We start from the raw sequence: 16,460 nt of genomic DNA, 5'->3' as shown, positions 1-16,460 counted from the left end.
GTTCTGCCTCTCATGGACCCAACCCAGCGCTAAGCAGCCTTGCTTCTTCCCCCATCATATGGCACAGAGGGGAGAAACAAAACTACATTTTGCAAGCAACTGCAGCAAAGCAAAACAGTCACACTTGCAAACTGCAGCCTTGTTTCTCCTGTCCTTGTCAATGGATGGGAGGCGACAAACAACCACTTTGTCAGCTCTAGTTTCCCCAAGCACTGAACATGGGGCTGACAACATCCCTTGCAGTGTGGTTCCCAAGCGAAAACCCCCATGCAAGTCCCCAGGCTGTGGGGGCTCCTTCAGAGGAGGTGCTGCCCCATCCAGCATGGGAAATCAGCCAGTTTCTCAGACACAAGAACCACTTGCCCCTAAAACCTCCATTTTGCCAGGATTCAAGCCTAGTTAATTTCCCAGCATCCCCTGGTCCAGGGCCTGCACAGCTTCCTGTGATTCAGATGTTGTGGAGAAATAGAGCTGCGTTTATTTTATCAGCATATTGATGGCACCTGACCACAAATCTCTTAATAACTATTCTCAACAGCTTCATATGGATGTTAAGCAACACAAAATGCCCTATGGCATAACTGCTAGAGGTCAAAAAACACACGCTCCTGGCGCTAAACTTTTGATTTGGACCTTTAGGTAGGGCCTGAACCACATTATGTAATTCATAATTGCACTGCTTTGGAAAATTACTACCCCTCGCTAGGAATTATGGCTGGACTTTAGCTTCCTTGAGCATTTCTATGCAAAAGCAAGGCAGGATTTTTAAACAAATAATGTTCGTTTGGGACGAGATAGGCAAAAAACCCCAGAAGCACTTGGATATGGACACATGTACAGTGTGGCCTATTTTTCATGGGTGCACCTACATAAGTTTTTTTGCAGCTAAATACAACAGTGCATACTTCTCTGAATACAGCTAGTGCAGTAATGTCTTCCTGGCTGTACACTTCTCCATATTTAGATTACTGCTAACATTAATAGAATCCTAATGTGAACTGTTCGTGGAAAAACAAAACAAAAAGTACACTCTGATCCCCGGCAGTAATTTTTAGTGCAGTATACCTCTGCACTTCAAGAGAGTTTGGTTATTTGTAATTCATAGTATACATGAAAGGAATATGGAAATCAAGCTCCAGAGTTCAGGCTATATAGAATTGCAAATTATCTATCCATGAATGGCTAGGTTCTCTTCTGGAAAATATAGCAGGCCCACAGGTACTCCCAAATTGTGATTGCATTGGGGGAGCGGGGATAAAACTACAACCCAGTCTGTTATGTTTGTGTGTAGTGGTGAATGCAAGAGAAAAGGAAGCTTGCTGTTGCAAGACTATGTATTTCCTGGTGCATCTGTTGTGCTTTATAAATGTTGGTTGGTTTTTCAGACTCCAGGCCAAAAGCAGGACATAAATCCACCAAATAAAAAAAACAGTAGTGTGATGGGACCTACATCTTAAGACTTGTCTGTTCACTGGAATAGGCACATGTAGCCAATGCCATTGAATCTACCACCCCATTTTACAAGTACCCAGCAAGAAATACCATTTTTGGTTAATTGAATATTAATATCTGCCAAGTTTTATTCCTCTTTTTTCAACAATACAATGCAGTTTAAATTGTTAATCAGGGAGCTATGAAGCCATAATAATAATAATAATAATAATTTTTTATTATTTACACCCAGCCCATCTGGCTAGGTTTTCCCAGCCACTCTGGGCGACTCCCAACAGAATATTAAAAACAAGATAAAACATCAAAAATTAAATAATTCCCTAAACAGGGCTGCCTTCAGGTGTCTTCTAAAAGTCAGATAGTTGTTTATTTCCTTGACATCTGATGGGAGGGAGTTCCACAGGGCGGGCCTAAGCTTACTCCAAAGAGTACAGATACGTTACGCTAATAATAGGGAAAAGCACACACTAAATATGTTCTCCTTGACCTAACACAACAAACTATTTCCCAAAAGGCACAATGCAAATGGAGAAATATTTCCAGAAAAAAATACCTCAGCAAAGTCTATGGAAGAAAAATGCACAGCATCTGTCAGTATGCCAGTCTCACCAAATGTTTAGCTTGCTTAAAACAAGTAATATCCTTTCTACCCCAAATTTGGCATGGGCCGTCCACCAAGCTTGCTTTTATTACACTGCCAAGTTTTAAGAGTTGAACCATTTTTTAACTATAAGCCTTAGAACCTCGTTCCCCCAGCCATGTCTCATTATAATGACAGTATGTGATCCAACTCCCTCACCTTTAAGATAGTGCCCTGGCTATAGTACTTCATATCTGAATTCATGTTTAGGAAGCTAAGATGAAAAAGGTTGACTTTAGTTTACTTTGAACCTAGTCAGCGCTTGATCAGAACTTGAGTTCATTGGGCTTAACATGGCACCTAAAAAAAAGAATGTAAGGCCAAATATGCTTGGAAAACCAAATTTAGTATCATAGAATTGAAAGGGACTACAGGGGTCATCAGTCCAGCCCTCTGCAATCCAGGAGTCTTTTGCCCAATGTGGGGCTCAAACCCACAACTCTTGACATTAAAAGTCTCGTGCTCTAGTGACACAGCTATCCCAGCAGTAATTCCTTGAATGCACAGGACTCAAGCCAGGTATTACCAACCTTCTCTTCACAAGAACCCTTTAAGTTAGCCTGCTGTTATGGATGTCCAATATGCAGAGGAAGATTCGAGTCGGGGAATAGATGGTTTCAGGCAGCTGCTCTCACACATTCCGATAGGAGCATAGACCACCATTCTCTTCACACCCTCTTGTTAGTAAGCCAGTCCTCTAACTTACCTTTAACAAATTCCATTTACGTCCTCGGTTATCTGCATGCTGGCATTATCTTTGATTCCTTCAAAGGGTAAGAAGTTCCTTCAAAGTGACTGGAAACAGAAATGCACTACTTGAATGGAAAGAATTCCTTTTAAACGAATGCCTATTTGCTCATGTATAATTGCTGGTGTTTACTAAAATAAGCTCTAGCTTTCCTTCCTTCCTTCCTTCCTTCCTTCCTTCCTTCCTTCCTTCCTTCCTGTGGCCAGAAGATTAAGCGCCATAGTGTCATACTAATTGTCTCAGCTGATGGTGACTAACCAGAGTGGTTTAAGAATCACTCCCTCTTCCATTGGGACTCTGGGAATTGTAGTTCTCGGAGTGGAACAGAAGTCTTTTAACAACTCTCAATGCCCTTAACTAACTAGGGCTCCCAGGATTCCTTTTGGAAAGCTATGACTGTTTAAACAGGTATGATACGGCTTTAAGTATATAGTGCAGATGTGGCCTCTTGCCTACTTTTCGAAGTGTGACTCTAGATGTGCTTAATCTTGAAGTAGCTGGCATCTGTCTGTTTCAAGAGACAATGGAGTACGCATCTGGTGGGTGAAGTCAAACCGGTGCTTGCAGGCTTTTTCAGTGGGTGTTCTGATCATATGCGATTTCACACAAGTGCGCAATGGCCTGAAATGAACTCCCCACATAAGGCGGGAGTTGGCTGTCATAATAATAATCGTAATGATACATCATCATTATTATTATTTACAATAATACAACTATTATTATAACAGTAATTTTACACCTGTGAACATAAATTGACCCAACTCTGGTCTCAGAAAGGGCAATATTTAGAGAATATTTCAGTGCCCTCAAACACTCTGTCGCCAACCTTAATGTGGCCATTCTTGAACATAGGAACTTCAAAGGGAGACTCCAGAGTGAAAAGACAACATATCAAGAAGTTCAAATCTATCATCTGAGGCCTGACATTTCTTTTCTTTTCCCATTACAAGTTTCAAAAGGCTTAAGGATGCCAGGATGTTTCTGTTATCAACACCGCTTTGTGAATTATCTCTGTCATTATTTTGCATACGTTTAAGATAATTGTCAGTTCACTATTGTTTGCATTTCATTTCCCTCTCTAACCTCGCTGCTTATAATTAGGGACACAGGAAATTGTCTTTCACTGAGCAGGGTTCATCTAGCTCAATATTGCCTAAACTGACTGGCAGAAGCTCTCCCAAGATTTCAGACAAGGGACATTCATAGCCCTACTTGAAGCAGCAGGGAATTTAACCTGGAATCTCATGCATCCAAGGCAGATACTCTTCTACTGAGCTCTGGTCCTTCGCATTCCCCACAACCACAGACCCTCCAAGTGTCCCTATTTTCCAGGGACATTCCCGGATTTACAGAAGCCATCCCAGTTTCTGATTTGATCCCAGAATGTCCTGCTTTTCCTTAGGACGTCCCTATTTTCATCAGGAAAATGTTGGGGGGTATGGAGTTATGCAACCCCTGAGTCAAGGACATAAGTAACTATACAACCTTTAGAAGACAGCTGAAGGCATCCCTGTATAGGGAAGGTTTTTATTAAAATGTTTAATGTTTTATTATGTTTTTATATATGTTGGAAGCTGCCCAGAGTGTCTGAGGCAGGCATAGGCAAACTCAGCCCTCCAGATGTTTTGGGACTACAATTCCCATCATCCCTGACCACTGGTCCTGTTAGCTAGGGATCATGGGAGTTTTAGTCCCAAAACTTCTGGTGGGCCGAGTTTGCCTATGCCTGGTCTGGGGCAACCCAGTCAGGTGGGCAGTGTAGAAATAAAAAATAAAATAATAAAATAAAATGCCAATTTTCATCAGAAAAATGGAGGATATGCAACCATGTGTATGTACACTTGCCAACTTAGGATACTCCGTGCACCTGATGAACTTAACTCTAGCCCACACAAGGTTATCCCATAATAAAATTTGTTAGTCTTTAAAGTGCCACAGGACTCTTACTCATACAGTGGTACCTCGGGTTAAGTACTTAATTTGTTCTGGAGGTCTGTTCTTAACCTGAAACTGTTCTTAACCTGAAGCACCACTTTAGCTAATGGGGCCTCCTGCTGCCGCCGTGCCGCCAGAGCATGATTTCTGTTCTTATCCTGAAGCAAAGTTCTTAACCTGAAGCACTATTTCTGGGTTAGCAGAGTCAGTAACCTGAAGCGTATGTAACTCAAGGTACCACTGTATTTGAATTGGGATACGTATCTAACAGAAGCCTTGGTGATGAAATGGAGAGTGTATTAGATTTAGGCCTCAAGTCAGCTGTCTGCTTCAGCCAATTACAACAGAAAGTCTTCCTGGGCAAGTGACCCTAACTCAGACTCTTGTGTTTGCTTTGATGTGCATATGCTCTTCCTGCACATGCAGGAACAGCATATGCACATTTCATTTCAGTCAAGGGACATCTATTCATTTCAATTCATTTTAGTCAAGGGACAGCTATGCAGAACGGGGAAAAAAGGCATGGAGCTGCATTCTCCATTGAAGTAAACAAGGAACATTTTGCAGTCAGAGAAGAACTCAAAAGGAAACGCTAGTTTGGGCTGTTTTACTCTGAGCTTCAACTCCCTGTGGGTACAATGGAAGCAACAGCCATCTCTCCCAGGGATTGTCTCAAAGCCCATGAAGCCACCATCGTTTCCTTCTTCATACAGTACATCGTCAAACTATGAAATTCGCTCCCTCAGTGATGGCCACCAACTTGTATGGCTTTAAAAGATTAGACGAATCCATGGAGAGGGCTAGCTGGCTATTCTTTCCCCTCCACAGCTGGAGGCAGCACAGGAGGAGAGAGTTGCTCTTGTGCTCCCATTCTGCTCTCTGGTTTCCCACAGGCATCTGACTGTGAGAACGGGATGCTGGACAAGGTGGACCATTGGGATATCTACGTAAGGACAGAAAGAACGTATGACGTGTAGAATGTTTTGCCATCTTTAACATTGCAGCATGCTGGTGAAGTAGAGCTCATACCTGGCATAATCTCAGGACTGCATGGAGCCACCGGGCTTGCAACCGAGGCAGCTGAGTGATGCAAACTGCAGCAGTTGCAGATAGGGCTCTAGAAGGCAGTGGTTCATACACATGGTACCACAATGTGAGCATGGTCCATCTGTGGCCAAATACTCGCAAGGTAATACTCCTGCAGGGGCCAACAGCGGGGGTTCAAATGTCACCTCATCCACATAACTCAATAGGTGGCCTTAGACATGGACGTGGGCAGGGGCAGGGGCAGCTGCCACCGCCTAAATCAAGTAAACAAATAACAATACTTAACTCAAAGTAGAAATAATCAGAATATTTGAAATTGAAATATTCACTGAGGTCACTTGTGAGACATTTGAAGGCAGCCTTGTTTAGGGAAATTTTTAATGTTTGAAGTTTTATTGTTTTAGTGTTCTGTTGGGAGCTGCCCAGAGTGGCTGGGGAAACCCTGCCAGATGGGTGGGGTATAAATAATAAAATAATAATAATAATAATAATAATTACTTGGATGATGTTGCGGTGCATTCTAGCGATGCAACTGACAACCCAACTGAGCGAGAGGTGTGGCTTCATGTCAGAGGTAGCTTGGTGCTGGAACAGGTCAGGTGGGTGTCCTACACACACACACACACACACACACACACACACACACACACTAAATCCTGGCTACGCCCATGGCCTTAGACAAACCATTATATATACTTAGCATACCTCCTAGGTAGGGACAATAATGGTCCTGGCATAACAGTTGGGGCTGTTGCAGTAATGATTGGTACAATTATCCGGGAAGCACCTTGAACCCTTGAAATGCTTGTCTAAACAAAGCTATTATTCATAACATATATTTGGAGTACTACTGATGGATTGTGACTGGCAGTACATGTGTGGACTGGTGGGAAGGCCCACAGGCTGTTCAAATCCTTGGCCATGTATTCGACATGTACTCTGAGCACAGATATGCTTTGCACATACTGGATGTTGTCCCTATGGATGGAAGCCAGACCACCCAATCTCAGAGTGAGCAGGTTCTTGCCTCACTGAAACACTCTCCCTAGGTGCAGCACTTTAAATCTCCCCCATAGGAGTAATTCTCATTAATCTTTCCACCGTTTCCCTTTCTTTTCTCCGTAACAGCGCTTTATTCTTCATCCCTTCCACAGGGTTGTGATCTTTTTTTCCCAGCCTTCCCCATTCTGGCGCCATCCAGATTCCGTGGACCACAACTCCCACTAATCCCTGTCCATTTGGGCTGATCCGGCTAGTGCTCACTGGAGTTCTAGTCCAAAAATCTGAAGGTTCAAGGAATGGCAACCAAAATGAGCAAGGTGGAGCAATTCATCCATGACAAAATGTTGCAGCATTTGGGACTTTTTCATTTGAAAGAAAGGCAAGTAAGAGGCGACATGATAGAGGTTTACAAAACTATACATGGAATGGAGGAAGTGGATGGAGAAAAAGCTTTTCTCCCTCTGTCATAATTCTAGGACTCATGCACATCCGATAAAGCTGAATTTTGGAAGGTTCCGGACAGATTTTTAAAATTATTCGTTCTATTGCAGAGTTAATCTATGGAACCTGCTCCTGCAGGAGGCAGTGTTGGCCAACAACTTGGATAGCTTTAAAAGAGGATTGGACAGATTTATGGAGGATGAGGCTATCTATGGCTCCTAGTCATGACGGTTATGTTCTGTCCTCACTGTCAGAGGCATGACTCTGAATACCGGTCGCTGGAAGCTGCAGGTGGGCAGTGCGCTCTTGTGTTCATGTCCAACTTGCAGGCTTCCCACAGGCATCTGGTTGGCCACTGTGAGAGAAGGATGCTGGACTAGATGGGCTATTGGCCTGATCCAGTAGGCTTGTCTTATGTTCTTAGGATGAAAGAAAGGCTTTGGTGTTTTAATTTTTGTAGAATGCTTGGGAATTTTAAGAACAAGGATAAATAAAAGTAAGGGTACAGTTAAGAGAAAGGGTGGCTCCACATTTAAGCAGGCATTTGTCAACCTTATCTGCCAATGTCAGTGGGTCCTCCCAGGATCAGGCTCATGACTGCCATTTTAAATTTGCCACAACATCCTGGAGAGTGCAGTTTAGTGTCACTCCAGAGCACTCAGAAATCAAGATGGCGGGTCCTGCTGTTACATATATATATATATATACACACACACACATTTTTATTGATTTTTTAACACATCAGTTCCAACAGTCATACAACAAATCTTCTCATACTTCTCAACATATCTTCTCAACATATCTTCTCATCTTATACAATGTTTTAGACTTCCATCAACACCTCTGATGATTTTCCGTTCTTTATCACTTATTCTGCATTTCTTAATTTCTATATTGCATTTAATTGTCCTTAACCAATAATTCTTTTCATAGTCTTTTTCGTAGTATTTCAGATAATCCACTTTACAAAACTTCTTGCAGTCCTACTAGCGTAATCTGTTCATCACAATTACTTTTCAAATAGTTCATATATTTACTCCAGTCCTCTAAGAATCTCTGATCCCGCAGGTTTCGAATCCTTCCTGTTAATTTATCTAATTCTGCATAGTCTAGGTGGGTCCTGCTGTTCAAAGTGCTGGGCGCTGATACCAGGCCTGCTTAGGAACATTATTGGGGAGGAAGGAAAATCTGCCCTCCATCCCCTAGTGTTTCTTCTGTCCAAGCAACTTCCCCCGCCACCCCAACACTTTGTTCCACATTGCAACCCATTTATAGTAATATCTGCACGGTCCCCTCTGGTAGACCGAGATAAAAATGCTGGGATAATGAAATGATATACTAATAACTTTCCTTCATATAGGTAACCATATTATAATTAATCACATATATTAAGGATAATGACGATGCTTACCAGTACAGTGGTGCTAATGGCATGCTGTATAAAAACACCTGCTATACAGCCACAACAGCAGCATCAAGTGGTATGATAGAACTCTGTTATTATTTTATTAATTAATTAAATGGTTATACTGCCCCTCATCCGAAAATCTCAGGGTGGTTCATAAGATAAAAATACAAAATAAAACCAAAAAGTACACAACGGAAACAAGAACAAATCAAACCAATACTTCTCCCCCTTCACAAACACATTTAAAAGATATCAAGATTCACAAGACAGAGAAACTAGTAGGAGAACACTTCAATCTCCCAGGACATTCTATACAAGATCTCATAGTAGCTGTCTTATTACAAAAGAATTTCAGAAATAGAGTGGAAAGAGAAGTTGCTGAGCTGCAACTTATTACCAAACTTAAAACCATGGAGAGACCTGGTCTGAATAGAGACAACGGATTCTTATCTCATTATACATGATAAAGCTATTTTTAGCCATCTCACCCATTGCTTTTTCCTGTAAGACCAATTGCAGCCGTTAACAGTCATCAACAGGTTTACCATACCTATCAGCCAATCACCCATTCCCACCACCCTTCTGAGTAATACCCCTCCCCACCCTCTCACTATATATAAGGGTCTGGTGACTTCTGTTTCAGTGTATCTGAAGAAGTGTGCATGCACACAAAAGCTCATACCAATACAGTGGTACCTCGGGATAAGAACTTAATTCGTTCTGGAGGTCCGTTCTTAACCTGAAACTGTTCTTAACCTGAGGTACCACTTAAGCTAATGGGGCCTCCCGCTGCCGCCGCACCGCCAGAGCATGATTTCTGTTCTCATCCTGAAACAAAGTTCTTAACCCGAGGTACTATTTCTGGGTTAGCAGAGCCTGTAACCTGAAGCATCTGTAACCTGAAGCGTCTGTAACCCGAAGTACCACTGTAACTAACTTAGTTGGTTTCTAAAGTGCTACTGGAAGGAATTCATTTTATTTAATTTTATTTTGACATTTAAAAGGACATAGACTATTACATTAGGCAAAGGCCTAGTTGAAGAGGAAAGTTTTCACCTGGCACCTAAAGATGTGTAATAAAGGCACCATATGAACCTCACCCAGAAGAGCATTCCGCAAATGTAGAGCAACTGCAGAAAAGCCCTGTTCTCGTGTTGCCACCCTCTGGTTCTCTCGTGGAGGAGACACACAAAGAAAGGCCTCATATGATGATTGCAGGGTCTGGATAGGTTCATAAGGGGAGAGGCAGTCCATGAGGTATTGCGGTCCTGAGCGGTTTAAAGCTTTATAGCTCAAAAACACCCCCTTGAATTGGGCCCGGAAACTAATTGGCAGCCAGTGCAGTTGTGCCAAGACTGGCATCATATGCTTAAACGGTCTTGCCCTAGTGAGCAACCTCACTGTCAAATTCTGCACCAGCTGAAATTCCCAAACTGTCTCCAAAGGCAGCCCTACATGTAATACTTTGCAGTAATCTAACCTAGAGATTACCAGAACCTAATACTAGATCACATAAGTTAGGCTAACCCTGCCCAGATGTGGACACGGCTAGGCAATCAGCTGAAGGTGATAGGTGATGGAAGGCACTCTGTGCCATGGAGGCTACCTGAGCCTCAAGCGACAGCAAAGGATTCAGAAGTACTCTCAAGCTACGTACCTGCTCCTTCCGGGGAAGTGCAAATTTATCAAGAACAGGCAATCTCCCATCCATCCAGTCTAGGGAACCATCCACTAACAGTGCCTCAGTCTGTGCCAAAGCAGTTTATGTGCCAAAACTGGGCCTAAAACCCAATCGTTCTGCTCATATTATTGCTACTGCTGTGTGTGGTTAGTATTTTCACCTCTTGAGCCACGCTGTTGTGCATGCTTGACATAATTGCAATTACATCACAGTTGCACTGTCCTATATAGTTAGTAATCAGACTGTTACTGCTATTATATGGTTACTGTTAGGCTAGTGGTATGCAATGTATGGTTGCAGCTGTTGCTATGCAGCTGCATTACCCCTGGCACATCTGCCAGCATAGTGAGGAGCTACTAAAGCAGTAGTCACTAATAATAATAATAATAATAATACATTTATTGTCAATGTACAACCTTTGTACAATGAAATTAACTTGCACTATCTGCGCTGTTGCAGCTTTTTAAAAATGGTGACAGTTGAAATGTCCTTAGAATGGCTTCCCCTGTGATATTTGGTCTCTAATTTGGTGATATTGAGTGTTACTGTCAAGGAGTCACCAAAGATTGGCCCAATCATTTTGCTGCGCTCAATGTAATTGTATTACCTGATGCTACAGGCATGCCACAAGATCTCTCACAGTGTTCAAGAAAATGCTGAGGTGCATCTCTGAGATTATGCACTCCTGCCATAATACCACAGCTTAGGTTGCTTGTGTAGTCTTAGAATTATAAAATTGGAAGGGTACTGTGGAGGTTATCTAGCACAACCCCCTCCTTAATGCAGGATGTAACCGTAACATCACTGATAGATGGTTGTCCTGCCTTTGCTTAAATACCTCCAGAGAAAAAAAACAAACAAACCACCATCTCCAGAGAAAGCCTTTCCACTGTCAAATACAGTGGTACCTCAGGTTAAGAACTTAATTCGTTCTGGAGGTCCGTTCTTAACCTGAAGCACCACTTTAGCTAATGGGGCCTCCTGCTGCTGCCGCCACTACACGATTTCTGTCCTCATCCTGAGGTAAAATTCTTAATCCGAGGTACTATTTCTGGGTTAGCGGAGTCTGTAACCTGAAGCGTATGTAACCTGAAGCGTATGTAACCCGAGGTACCATTGTAGTTCATACCGACTTGAAGTTTCTCCTAAGGTTTAGCTGAAATATGGTTCTCTGCAATTTTCACCCACTGGTTCTAGTCCTGCCTTGTGGAGCAACCGAGAACAAGTCCTCCCCAATCTACACAACAGCCTTTAGATACCTATCGTGTCTATACTTACAATTATCTTCTCTAGGTTAAACATACTCAGCTTTTTCAATGGCTCCTCATAGGACCTGAATTCCTGACCTGTTAATTGTCTTCGTTGGCCTCATCTGGACATACTCCAGTTTGCGAACCTCCTTCTTACAATGCCGTATCCAGAGTGGACAGAGTACCTTTGACAGGGCCTGACCACTGCATAATGGAGTGTAATTATTACTTCGCACGCTATGCATCTGTTAATGCAGCCTTAAGAGTGTGTTAGCTTTTTTAGCAGATGTACCACATTGGTGGCTCATGTTCACTTTGCTATCAGCTGCAACATCTTGATCCTCTTTTGCACGTGCATCCTATACTGCATTCTGTATTTTTTTTTTATTTTAGGTAATGTAAATGCTTAGTAGCCCATGCTAATGAAATAAAGGCCTGTCCAATAAAAAACACCACTGGTATGCTATCTGTTAATGCCACCGTGATGTGATGTGCAGCAGTTCACCCGTTCTCTTTTGATGGCGCGTCAATGGTGCCATGCCGCATGCTGATGGGTGATCACCATTGTGCAGGAACAAATCTGGCTGCCTGTTACTGGGAGGTGTGAGGCACACTACTGGTAGCTCACAACACAAAAGGCTTCTGCTGCGTTATTCCAAGAGCAGCCGCCAGACTGTGGCACAAGGATGCCTCTGCCACCCTCTGGTCCTCACACTCGCTCTTGCACTAGTGCAAAGGCGTGTGACCAGCAGCTTAGCGGCACGAGGTGTCAGGATGCTCGCTCAGGTGAAGCTGGGGTCACGTGGCGGGATCACTCCCGAGTCACGTGGCCGCGGGCTCACTCCGGGCTCTTCCCCCTCCCGCGCGCCACCTCTTCCCCGGCGTGGTGACCCCCTTCCCCTCCTCCCCTCAGGGAAAGATGTAGTGCCGGCTGGGGGCGGCGGAGGGATAAGCGGGCGGCTCCGCGTTCCTCTCTCTCCGGCCCCAGCCGCAGGGCGCGGCGCCTCCTAGCGGAGCCGGGGCAGATCCCGCCGCCGGCTGCCTTTCTCGCGAGAATCCCCCCACTCTGACGGGGTTATGTAACCCGCTCCCCTCACCCACCCACCTACTTTTTTAAAGGGCCCGCTTCTCCTCACGCCGGGAGGGGAGGCGCGACTGAGGGAAGAAAAAAAAAAAAAACAAGTCCCATTGCCGGGGTCCGGCCTCCTCCCGGCTCAATGCCCCTCACAGGAAGCGGGGGGCGTGTGCGCCCGTGCCCGCGAGTCCCCCTCCTCTCCGGCCGGACAATGAGTCCCATATGCTAATGAGCGCCCCGCGTCACTTCCGCTCTTTCTCGGCCGCCATCTTGGCCAGGGCAGGTTCTGGGCAGGAGGGACCCGGCTGTATTGTCTGCAGGGCGCCTAGGGAGCCCCCCCTCCCCTTCCCCGCGGCCCGGAGCCCGACGCCCCTCGCCCCGGTGACGGAGCCGCTGCCGCCGCCGCCGCCCCCTCATCCCCGCTGAGGGCCCAGCCCCCGCCCTGCCCCCCGCGCAGCCGGCCCCCCCCGGCGCAGCCCGCCATCCAGCCCCCTTTGTCTCCCCCGCACCGCCGGCTCCGCTGCCCGCCCGCCCGCCCTGCCGGGAGCCGCTAGCAGGAGCAGCAGCGCCACCGCCGCCGGGGGAAAGAGCGCCCGCCGCTGCTGAGGAGGGAGCGCGAGACCCAGCCAGGTAGGTGCCTGAGCGCGCGCGGGAGCCCCGCGCAACCCTCCCTCCCTTCCCTCGCCCTCCCTTCGCCGCCGCCGCCGCCTGCTTTCTTTCTCCTCCTCCTCCGGTGCAGCCGGGCCCGGCGGCCTCCGATGCTCGCATCTTTGCACATGCCGCTAAGAAGCACTCGCTCCCGGTCCCTCCCTCCTTTCTTCCTCCTCCTCCTCTTCATCTCCATCCGTCCGAGGCCGGGTTGTAAGGCGCGGGAGGACGCCTCCGTAGCCGGCTTTCCTCTCCCTTGCTTGCCTTAACTCCGGGCGCCTCTCCGTTTGCATCGCGCTCTCTCGCTTTCTCCCCCCCCCACCTCCCGTTCCTTGCAGGGAGGCGGCACATGGATGTTGCGCCCGACCGCGATTGCATGGGCTGCATAGTGGACCGATGAAGGAGGGAACGAAGGAACGAGCCGGGCGGGCGTGGGGGGTGGGCAAGAGGATGGCGAATGCAGCCCGTCCGCTCCGGCATGCAATCTCGGAGATTCGCCTTTTCCTCCAGCATGTGCGCTGGAAGGAGAGGAGGTGCGTGGGGGGGGGGGGAGAGGAAGCGAGGAAAGCCCCCTTACGACTGCAGAGTTGGCGCTGGAAATTTAGAGCAGGCTGCGGTGCAATGAATGGAGAACGGCCGCCTCCTCTGCGACCCCCCCTCCCTTTCCTACTTAGAGGTGTCGGGTGTACTGGAAAAGGCGGGATTCGTAGCTGTAGCAGAGTAGCAGCTCCAAGCGAGTAACAGGCACCCATCCTCCCCCGTAACTCTTGTTTACTGCATCCATCCCGCGCAGTAGTTCTTCTAACCTATATTTCAGACAAAGAGGAGGGAAAAGGAGGTTGCCTTCTGCTTCTGTCGCAGACAAACACCACCACCAGGCACTTTTCCCTCTAACGTGCCTTTCTACACGGGTGTTGTGACTATTTATGTATTTGTCCGTCTCCCCCATCCCCAGTTCAGTTTTACTTAGGCGTGTGCGTAATCAGCGCGTGGCTTCATGTTAAAACTACCGTTGCTTGGGGTTTGTGGCCATCGAAGGAAAAAAATACCAGCCCCCACCCAAACTGCACCGCAGCCAAGTCGGTGGAATGGAGAAATGAGCATGCAAGTCAGTAGGGGGCGCATTCTTTTCACTGGGTAAGGCTGCTGCAGAGAGGGGGGGAGGGCCCCAGATGCACGGAATGGAGTTGCCACACAGCGCCTTCTATAGGCCTGGGAAAATGGGCCTATCACTGCAGGCTCAGTTGCTCTGACAGCACAGGCAAAGATTTAAGAGAGCAGAGAGCATTGATTTTAAAGAATCTGGCCACTTCCATCTGCTTTCCTGGAAAACGATGACCAAAAGTGTCATCCTGATGTGGTACCTAAAATCTCTGCCGTTCTTGATGCACCTTACCCCCCTGAAGCTTTTGCTAAAAGTCATGGAGGTTGATTGTGTCTGTGCCACTGAAGCAGCCTGATGGTAGTTAAGAAGTTGCTTCCTAAAATCAAGGTGGTGATTTAAAGGAAGGGACGTAACTACAATGCAGTGAGGATGCTTTAAGCCTTTTCTAGGTTTAACATTAAACTTTGTTCCAGGTTTGAACATAAAACTTCATGATGAGTAAAGGAACTACACTTCAACTCATTTGTGATTGGGGATGCCATGTATATTATTTACTTGCATGGCTGTTTCTTGTGTGGTGCAGTTCATGATAATAGAGATCGTTAGGAATTTCCAAATATGCATTGCCTTTCCTCAGGCACTGTTTCTTGTTGAAGAAGTATTGCAGATATCTGTGACAATTAGGAGATAAAAACTCGAGTTCTTGGGGAAAACAAACAACTCCTACAAGTTCATCCTGTGGCACCTGCCAATTTTATTCTCAGAATTTCAATGTTTAGTGGAGGCAATGTGTCAGATAAAGAAAAATGCCACATGTGCAGTATGGTGTGACCTACATTTACATTATTAACTCCCTCCCTGATGTCATGCTTTGTGTTATAAGAGTACTAAATTCAGGTTTTTGTCCCAGGATCTCAAACACCACTTCCTTCACCGGGATAAAAGTGGTTCTGTGTGCTCTGGTGATAGATGCTAAAATGAACTGAGAACTAGGCAGAAGCTTTAAAAGCTTATTTAAAAGATAGCTGCTTAAAAAGCAAGACCAAAATAAGTCTACTAACATTTTGTGTTTGTTCTAGAGTGTTTTGATGGGAACTGGAAGCAGTTGGATAGCAACCGATCAACACATTTATTGCAATGTGCAATGAAGCCAGAGCATCCTAGAAAAATGAAAGAACCATAGCTTCCAAGTATGTCTGGTTGAGGTTGCTTCCTTGAACTATGGTTGCTTAAAGAGTTGACAGTGTTTTCAGTGTCAAGAGTATAAACACCTGTCAGGAAAGATGTGCATTTTATCACAGTTAATGTACTCTGCAGTTAAAAGAAATACTGTATTGAACTTAATTCATACAATATCCACACTTGTATGGATACATACCACACTTGTATGATTCTGCAGGAATTCATCCTACTTAATATTTTCTTACATGTGCTTTCCCCCCTTAATGTTGAGAAACATTTTCATTCCTTTTCTGCTGGATTTTTTTAAGATTTAGAAAGTTTCAGCTGTGATAAATATGCCAACTGTAAATTTGACATATTTGCTTGCTGGAATATTTTGGACAACTGTTCTACTCCAGTGGTTTAGTAACCGATAAGGAATCGTTCTGATAGGTCATGAAACCCACTCTGAGTTGATATGATTCAGTTTAGACTCTATTCCCCCCCCTCAAACACTTTCATACATGTTTAAAATTACAAATGTTGGAAATCCCAGGAGAGATAATACTACATAGCCTAGTTCTGTATTGCATGATGCTACTGTGATGTCTAATAAACGAAATGCTAAAACCATTTTACTTGAGTTTCAGCATGTGTCTTGAATCCTATTCTACATGCAGAAAAGTACTCAGCTACAGCTTATTTTGAAGTCAAGTGTTGTCGGTTAATAATGGCAGAAAGTAGAAAATGTGTCATGAAGCACACATTTTTTTGCAGGTTTTGTAATTTTAAACAAATTAGAGTGGTGTCATCAAGAAAAAAAAATGCACAGGAATTCAGAAAGAGTTATTGACCGTTGCTGCAGAA

The 16,460-nt window shown here is 45.1% G+C and overlaps 1 protein-coding gene across 14 annotated transcripts in view; it reads left to right on the top strand.

Annotated features, from left to right (window-relative positions):
• ADNP (activity dependent neuroprotector homeobox) overlaps positions 1 to 16,460 on the top strand; it is a 312,543-nt gene that overhangs the window by 250,726 nt on the left and 45,357 nt on the right. For 3 of the 14 annotated variants that reach the window (XM_083618389.1, XM_083618386.1, XM_083618387.1), the window contains exons 1-2: positions 12,623 to 13,309; positions 15,512 to 15,622. The exons of 1 other annotated variant lie outside the window; for it this stretch is intronic. The gene's annotated coding sequence lies outside the window, so the exon portion shown is untranslated. Of the gene's footprint in view, positions 1 to 12,542; positions 13,310 to 15,511; positions 15,623 to 16,460 lie in introns of those variants that run through there. 10 more of the 14 variants (XM_083618381.1, XM_083618380.1, XM_083618390.1 and 7 more) reach the window with 7 other exon arrangements.

Source organism: Podarcis filfolensis, assembly GCF_964270895.1.
Source record: "Podarcis filfolensis genome assembly, chromosome: 6".
Lineage (NCBI taxonomy): Eukaryota > Metazoa > Chordata > Lepidosauria > Squamata > Lacertidae > Podarcis > Podarcis filfolensis.
This window is presented reverse-complemented; position numbering and strand designations above follow the sequence as displayed.